Raw genomic sequence first — 9,118 nt, forward strand, 5'->3', positions numbered from 1 at the left:
CCATTCTGACTATGATCATCCAATGCTTTGCTAAATGTGTTGCCTCTCTTAACCCTTTTGTTATCATAATTCATCTAAAATATATTGTCTTTGCTTCAATTAATCTTTAATGAAGTATTTAATTAAATAACTTTGTCATTATTATTATTATGCTGGTATCTGCGGCGGCGAGCTGGCAGAATCGTTAGCATGCCGCGTGAAATGCTAAGTGGTTTTTCGTCTGCCGATACGTTCTGAGTTCAAATTCCGCCGAGGTCGACTTTGCCTTTCATCCTTTCAGAGTTGATAAATTAAGCACCAGTTACGCAATGGGGTCGATCTGATCGACCTTCCTTCTTTCACAAAATTTCGGGCCTTGTGCCTAGAGAAGGAAAGGATACGCTCTGAGTTCAAATTCCGCCGAGGTCGACTTTGCTTTTCATGTTTTCGGGTTCGATAAACTAAGTACAAGTTGCGTAGTGGGGTCGATCTAATCGACTTAATCTTTTCCTCCAAAATTTCAGGCCTTGTACCTATAACAGAAAGGATTATTATACTGGTAGTTAAGGCGGCGAGCTTGGACAATCGTTAGCATACCGAGTAAAAATGCTTAGCGGTATTTCGTCTAACTTTACGTTCTGAGTTCAAATTCCGCCGAGGTCGACTTTGTATTTCACCCTTTCGGTGTCGATGAAATAAGTACTAGTTACGCACGGAGGGTCGATGTAGTCAATTTATCCTCTCTCCCACCAAATTTAAGGCCTCGGGCCTACAGTAGAAAGATATTTGGAACATAAATTAGTAAAGAAATTTTGATAGAAGATTTTAATCAAGATTACTTTAAAACAGGAAGACTTGATTCCCGGACCGAAAACACCTAAAGCTCCATGAAGCTCTGGCAGGGGATGGTGGCGAACCCTGCTGTACTCTTTCACCACAACTTTCTCTCACTCTTACTTCCTCTTTCTGTTGTGCCTGTAATTCAAAGGGTCAGCCTTGTCACACTGTGTCACGCTGAATATCCCCGAGAACTACGTTAAGGGTATACGTGTCTGTGGAGTGCTCAGCCACTTGCACGTTAATTTCACGAGCAGGCTGTTCCGTTGATCGGATCAATTGGAACCCTCGGCGTCGTAAGCGACGGAGTGCCAACAAACACAGGTAAAAAGAGAAAAAAGTTAGACATAATAATGTGTCGGAGGGAAAAACGAAAGGCGACGATTGCGGTTTAAGGCAGAAATATAATTTCTTCTCACCTTAGGCTACTAACACATACAACTATATTTTTTTCACAATTTAATTTAAATGAAAAAAATAAAACTTGCAGTTTACTATTTTGATTGATGCAAATTTGGTAAATGATTTAATCTCTTAAGAAATAAAGATTTCTTAAATCGTTAGGTATGTGTGAGCACTCACACACATCTTGTATATTTCTTCTCTTCTTCTCTTTTACTTGTTTCAGTCATTTTATTGCGGCCATGCTGGAGTACCACCTTTAGTCGAACCAATCAACAACAGGACTTATTCTTTGTAAGCCTTAGTACTTATTCCATCTATCTCTATTGCAGAACCGCTAGGTTACGGGGACGTAAACACACCGACATTAGTGTCAAGCGATGGTGGGGGAAAATACAGACACACAAACATATATATATATATATATATATATATATACGATGGATTTCTTTCAGTTTCCGTCTACCAGATCCACTCACAAGGCTTGGGACTGAACTCGGAACCATGTGGTCGGTTAGCAAGCTACTTACCACACAGCCACTCCTGCGCCTATATCTTTTATTTGTTTCAGTCATTAGTCTGCGGTCATGCTGGGGCATCACCCCGTAGAATTTTTAATCGAATGAGTTTACCCCAGTACATACATTTTTTCTTTTTAAGCTTGGTACTTATTCTATCGGTCTCTTTTACTGATCTGCTAAGTTATGGGAACGTAAACACACAAACACCAGTTGCCAAACGGTGGTGGTGGCGATGAGAGGGACAAACACAAACACACACACATATATATACGACGAGCTTCTTTCATTTTCCGTCTATCAAATCCACTCACAAGGTTTTGGTCAGCCTGAGGCTATGGTAGAAGACACTTCCTCAAGGTGACACACAGTGGAATTGAACCTGGAACCATGTGGTTGGGAAGCAAGCTTCTTACCACACAACCACACCTGCGCCTAAAAATAAGCGTTCCCATACCGGGAACTGAACCTGAGTCAAAGCCAGGGATCCTAACCATTAGACCATATGTATGCATATACATACATTCACTTGCTATAACATAGTATAGCACTTAAGAATAGATTTATTAGCCAGAATTGCGTTATGACGATTGTGAAGGATAAGTCTATACAGTATAGTGTGTTCCTTGTCGGAATCTTCTTGAGCCGCTATCCACTAATTCTTGCATATAAATATGCTAACATTAAGGACTAAAATAAACTGGATTGGCCAATTTGCATATTTAATACTTTTCTAGGCAGCTAGATCGAACATTAAATTACTGGTGCTTCGTTTCATTGCTATATAAGGTACAAGAGAACATATAAACAGATTTATTAGATTTGTCGATTTATTGTTTAGAATCATAGTAACACACAGTGAAAGTAAATCTATAGATATTTTCTATAGTATATAAAAGCAATGAAATAAAACACCGTTTAAACATCAGCAATTTGATGTGTGGTGTGTGTGAATATATAACATAACGTATATATGCATATATATGTGTGTGTGTGTATGCGTATGTGCACGCGCGCGTGTGTTTTGAATTCAATTGTTCGCTTTTGTAAAACGAATGTATACAGAAGAACACTAGACGTGTTTTACTTAAACTGAATTCATCTTTCGCGACTCGCGTCCCTGCTGTATTCGCTCACCACAGTTTCTAAACTCCAAATCCTGCTGCAGTCTACTGAGATAGAAGGAGTGCTCTCCCCACCCACATATTTTCCCGCTGCTTGGTCTTGTCTCTGTCTCCGTCTCTAATAAACCGGAACCGTTTATTTCAATAAATCCTGCAGTTGATTCGACTTGACCTCCTAAACCAAGCGTGAGCTGAACCAGGTCACAATCTAATGGACAATCCCATGTACTGCACGCCACTACTCGACATCCACACATGACCTCCGTCACACTGCGTTACATTGCTTTTCAGTCCTCTACCCTGCACCGTGAAAATCAACACTGAATCATACAGCTCAGCATTACACCACACTTTACCGCATCACATTTCTTCGTATTCTTCTTCGTATTATTCTACTAGAACAATAAAGACCCATAAGTGAAGGCTATCCTACATTTCCTCTCACCGTATCATACACCACCATGATCCGCTACACTCCACCCACCGTTCTGGACTACAATCCACTACCCAGCATCACATTCCATAACACAACATACATATCACTTTATTGCACATAAACTTTAGAATAGGCGCAGGAGCGGCTGTGTGGTAAGTAGCTTGCTTACCAACGACATGGTTCCGGGTTCAGTCCCACTGCGTGGCACCTTGGGCAAGTGTCTTCTACCATAGCCTCGGGCCGACAAAAGCCTTGTGAGTGGATTTGGTAGACGGAAACTGAAAGAAGCCCGTCGTATATATATATATATATATATATATATATATATATATATATATATATATATGTATATATATATATATATATGTATGTATGTGTGTGTATATGTTTGTGTGTCTGTGTTTGTCCCCCCAACATCGCTTGACAACCGATGTTGGTGTGTTTACGTCCGCGTAACTTAGCGGTTCGGCAAAAGAGACCGATAGAATAAGTACTAGGCTTACAAAGAATAAATCCTGGGGTCGATTTGCTCGACTAAAGGCGGTGCTCCAGCATGGCCGCAGTCAAATGACTGAAACAAGTAAAAGAGTAACAAAATCTTATGTAGACCCCCAAAGGGCCATATAAACCCTAGTTTAGAACCACTGGTTTTAAGGATCCCGTCTGTAGACGGATGGTGAGGCAGTAGCGGCAGTGGCGACATCTTTATGTGATCGCTGGATCAGTTTGAAATAGCAAGCAAAAATTACCACGAATCATATATTTTCGTCTTAAGGAAAAAGATAACCTATTGTTAAAGCATGAATACAATACTCTTGAAAAATTGACTCCAGGGATAGACGGTAACGAAACAGCAATGCTGAAACTGAAATACGCCCCTAACGGGATTTGAACTCGGATTGTAACTGGACAGAGATTAGCACTTTACAATGAACTTTTCTCTGGGAGCACTACTGATTCCGCCGCTTGGACAGCTGTAACAATGCTAAATATAAAAATGTTCTGGATTTAATTTGATTGGTTGAGTTAGTTATCAGCTTGTCAATCAATACGGTGATTTAACATGGGCAAGGAAAAAAAAGGTGCATTGTATCAATATAACGTTGTTTTTAAAATGGCTTCCAGTAATATTAGATATCTGTATTAGGGAAAGGAGCGAGAGTAGGAGAGAGAGGAATAAAGAAAGAGAAAGAGAGAGAGAGAGAGAGAGAGAGAGAGAGAGAGAGAGAGAGAGAGAGGGAGAGAGAGAGAGAGAGAGAGGGGGAGGGAGAGAGAGAGAGAGATGCGAGAGATATCGGCGATGAAAGAGAGGAGAAACAGAAAACAAAATGTGTGTATGTATATGTATATATATATATATATATATATATATATATATATATATATATATATATATATATATATATATATATATATATATATATACACACACACACACACACACATATATATATATATATAGATATATATGTGTGTGCATATGTATATGTAGGTTTGCATATATATATATATACATATATATATATATATATATATATAATACACACATATACATATATACACATGCACACACACACATATACATGTACATATATATATATATATATTTGCATATTTATATGCATATACGTATGTATATATGTATACATGTATATATACATGCATGCATAAATATGTTTGGGTATATATCAATATATATATATATATATATATATATATATATATATATATATATATATATATATATACACCCACATACATATATTATGCGCGCATGTATGTATGTATATACATAGATGGACGTACGCGAAACTAAGCAGTTCTGTTTTAGTTCCACCCTTTCTTCCTCCATACATACGTACATGTATACATACACACATACATACATATACACACACATCTGTATGTATGTGTGTGTGTATGTGTGCGTGCGCGTATGTGCATATACGCATTCACACTCACACATGCACGCGCTCACACACAGTTTCAGAGACAGGTAGATAGATAGGGAGAGAGAAAAAGAGAGAGAGAGAAATAGAGAGAAACAGAGCCAGAAAATGAGACACAGAGAAACAGAGATAGAATGAGTGGACAAATCTGGCAGTGTTACACGATATTGTCACACGATATTGTTGGTGTCCAGTAAAGTGTTAACTCATGTATTATGACCAATTCTTTTACTGGAGGCGTTAACGAACCTTTCCCTTTCAGTTCAAAATTAATTACTGTTGTGCTTTACCCTCAAGAACTCCTCCAGCTAACGCCTGGGCAAACTGTCATTCATTCTGCCTTGATTGGATTCATAGAAAGCTATTTCATTCACCAATCGTATGATATGCTTCACTGAGTCTTCCTGCACCCATCTCTCTCTGTGTTTGTCTCTTTTATGGCTATCTATTTATCTATCTATCTATCTATCTATCTATCTATCTATCTATCTGAATTTAGCATTCTCACTCTCCCTATATATATATATATGGGAGAATATACAAAAAATAACAACAGACGAGGACAGGTGGTGTATATAAAATGAGGTCCCTACATACATACATACATACATACATACATACATATATACATGCACATATATATATATACGTACATATATACGCGTGTATGCATGTATATATTTATATATATGTATGTGTGTGAGTGTGTTTATATACATGTACATCGACGTGCACATTTACTTAAGTATATGCATATATTTGCATGCATACACACATACATATATTTATGTATATAAGTATATATATATATGGGTGTGTATGTATAAATATATATATATATATATATATATATATATACACATGCATATATGCATACATTTATGTATACACACACACACATAGACATGTATATGCATATGTATATATGTGCATACTTACCGCTACATATATGTATATATACATACGTACATACATACACACACATACACACACGCATACACACACACACACATACGCACACACATATATACAGGTACACACGCACATATATACGGGTACACACACATACACAGACACAAATATATATACAGATACATACACATACATACATAGTTCATATTTCTTTATCTCTGTAGGTCAGTTTTTCCCCTTTCTTCTATCACTCTTCTCATTCCCGCTCAGCCTCCTTCATTTACACTCGTTCTGTCCCTCAATCTCTGTCTTCAGCAATTCCTTTCTTTCTTCTTTACTTCTGCTCATATTATCTACTTAACCCATCCTTTCCCTCCCACTATCTGTATCTTTCCAGCATTCATCACTCTAATCCACCTCTTCCGTCTCTCCCTCTCACCATCTCACTCCTTCTCACCCTCTTCCTCCTTCCATCTCTTCTCCTCTGTCCTCTCTCTCTTTTTATCTCCGTCTCTCTCATCTGCCACTTTTCCTCACACGTCTCCCTCTGTTTACTTACTCTTCTTTTTTTTTCCACACATTTCTCCCCCTCTCTCATATTATTTACCTTAAAGTTTCCCTCCCTCTTCTCCTCTCGTTCTTCTCTGTTTCTTTCTCCCCCCATTGTCTTCTCTCATCCAATAGTCAATGTTATTCCACACATTTGCTACTAACATTCATAATATTCACATCCTTATTCTCCTTCTCTATTTCATTCTCTTTCTCTTCCTTCTCTTTCTCTTCTTCTTCCTTTTTCCCTTATCTCATTTTCCCCGTATCTGTTTCTCACTTTTCCACAGAAATTTCTCTCTCCCCACTTCTGTACGTATGTATGTATGTATGTATGTATGTATGTATGTATGTATGTGTGTATGTGTGTATATATGTATGTATGTATATATGCGTGTATGCGTGTATGTGTGTATGTATGTATGTATGTATGTATGTATGTATGTGTGTGTGAATATATTTATATACATATGTATATTTTCATATTACGCCCTCTTCCATAATTGTGTTTAATCTGTTATCATAAACTGCACTTGTTTCCAATTACAACCCAAGGACGAGACACCAATGATTCGCAGCTACCCCACCTCCACACCCTCAATTCTCTCCATCTAACTCCTCCAATCCATTTATAGATAGTAGCAACCAAAAACACAAATTCACAAAAAATTTTCTTCATCAACTTTCAATTAGTTAGCAGTTTTTACATTCATTTAACACTTCTGCACCATCTTATTTAGAACTAAACTCTAACTCCACCCGCATACTGTATCTTAATCCCCTGCACTGCTCTCATAATATATCACAATACCCTATACCAGCACTCTGCACACACCACCACAACGTGCAAAAAACTTCTCTACTTTTGACATTAATCCAACGTCATCTCTGTAAATGCCACTTATATCATCGCAATGAACACGACGTCATCACTACTACTGCATCTACTACAACCATCACTGCTGCCGAGCTGCCGAGCTGCCACCGCTACCGCTGCCACCGCTACCGCTGCCACCGCTACCGCTGCCACCGCTACCGCTGCCACCGCTACCGCTGCCACCGCTACCGCCGCTAAGCGGTAGTGCTCGGCGCAATAACTAATTTGCCAGCTCACCGTCCAAATAATCCTTTCTACTATAGGCACAAGGCCTGAAATTGTGGAGGAGGGGGCCAGTCGATTAAATTGACCCCAGTGTTTCACCGGTACTTAATTTATCGACCCCGAAAGGATGACAGGCAAAGTCGACCTCGGTGGAATTTGAACTCAGAACATGAAGACAAAATGCCGCTAGGCAGTATTGCCCGGTGCAATAACGATTTTTCAAGCTCACCGTCCTAATAGTCCTTACCACAATAGGAACAAGGCCTGAAATTGTGGTGGGGGTGGTGGGTGGATAGTCGATTACATCGACTTCTGTGTGACTGGTACTTAATTTATCGACCCCGAAAGGATGAAAGGCAAAGTCGATCTCGGTGGAATTTGAACTCAGAACGTAGCGACGGACGAAATACAGCTAAGTATTTCGTCCAGCATGCTAACGATTCTTTTCTACTCTCGGCCCAAAGCCCGAAATTTTTAGGGAGGGGGCCAGTCGATTAGATCGACCCCAGGGCGCAACTGGTATTTAATTTATCGAATCCGAAAAGATGAAAGGCAAAGTCGGCCTCGGTGGAATTTGAACTCAGAACGTAGTGACGGGCGAAATACTGCTAAGCATTTCGTCCACCGTTCTAACCATTCTGCCGGCTCGCTGCTTTTCGCCATCCTAATAATAAAAATAATTATTAAAATGCTATTGATATTTTATATTTTTCGTCGTGTAATATTCTTTGAAGTTTGATGAAAATTGTCAGTTGAGAGATTCGTATGTGCTATTTAGTTTTCACTTGGATCAGCTTTAACTTTCATCCTTCCCAGGTCGATTAATTAAGCAACCAGTCAAGTAATGGCGTCATTCGAAATAACTGAACGCGTTCATAACATGCTTGACCTTGTGACTACGTAAGAAATAAATTTTAAATGAAATAAGACGGTGGATTTTCAGAAGCGGTAGAGCGTTAGGAAAAATATACTGTATTTATTCTGAGTTCATTTCTGAGTTCATTTCCCACCGAATGAAAATTTCGCCTTCCATCCTTACAAGTTCGATAAAATATGATAAATGTGCCTACCAAGTACTCGTAATCGATATAATCAACTCTTCCCTCCCACGTGCAAAATTCCAGATCTTAATTCTATATAAGTAAACATTTCAAGTGTGTTTGCTGTACGCAAAATGAAATGATGACCAGTCCGTCTGCCAAAGTTCCACAGAATTTAAATTTCGTCATTTAACAAAAAGATAAAGAAAAAGAACAAAGCAAAAAAGAAAAAAGCGAAACAAAAAACAAGCAAACAAAAAGATACAGCAA

The sequence above is a fragment of the Octopus bimaculoides genome, chromosome 6, assembly GCF_046866305.1.
Source record: "Octopus bimaculoides isolate indiv1 chromosome 6, ASM4686630v1, whole genome shotgun sequence".
NCBI classification, from domain to species: domain Eukaryota; kingdom Metazoa; phylum Mollusca; class Cephalopoda; order Octopoda; family Octopodidae; genus Octopus; species Octopus bimaculoides.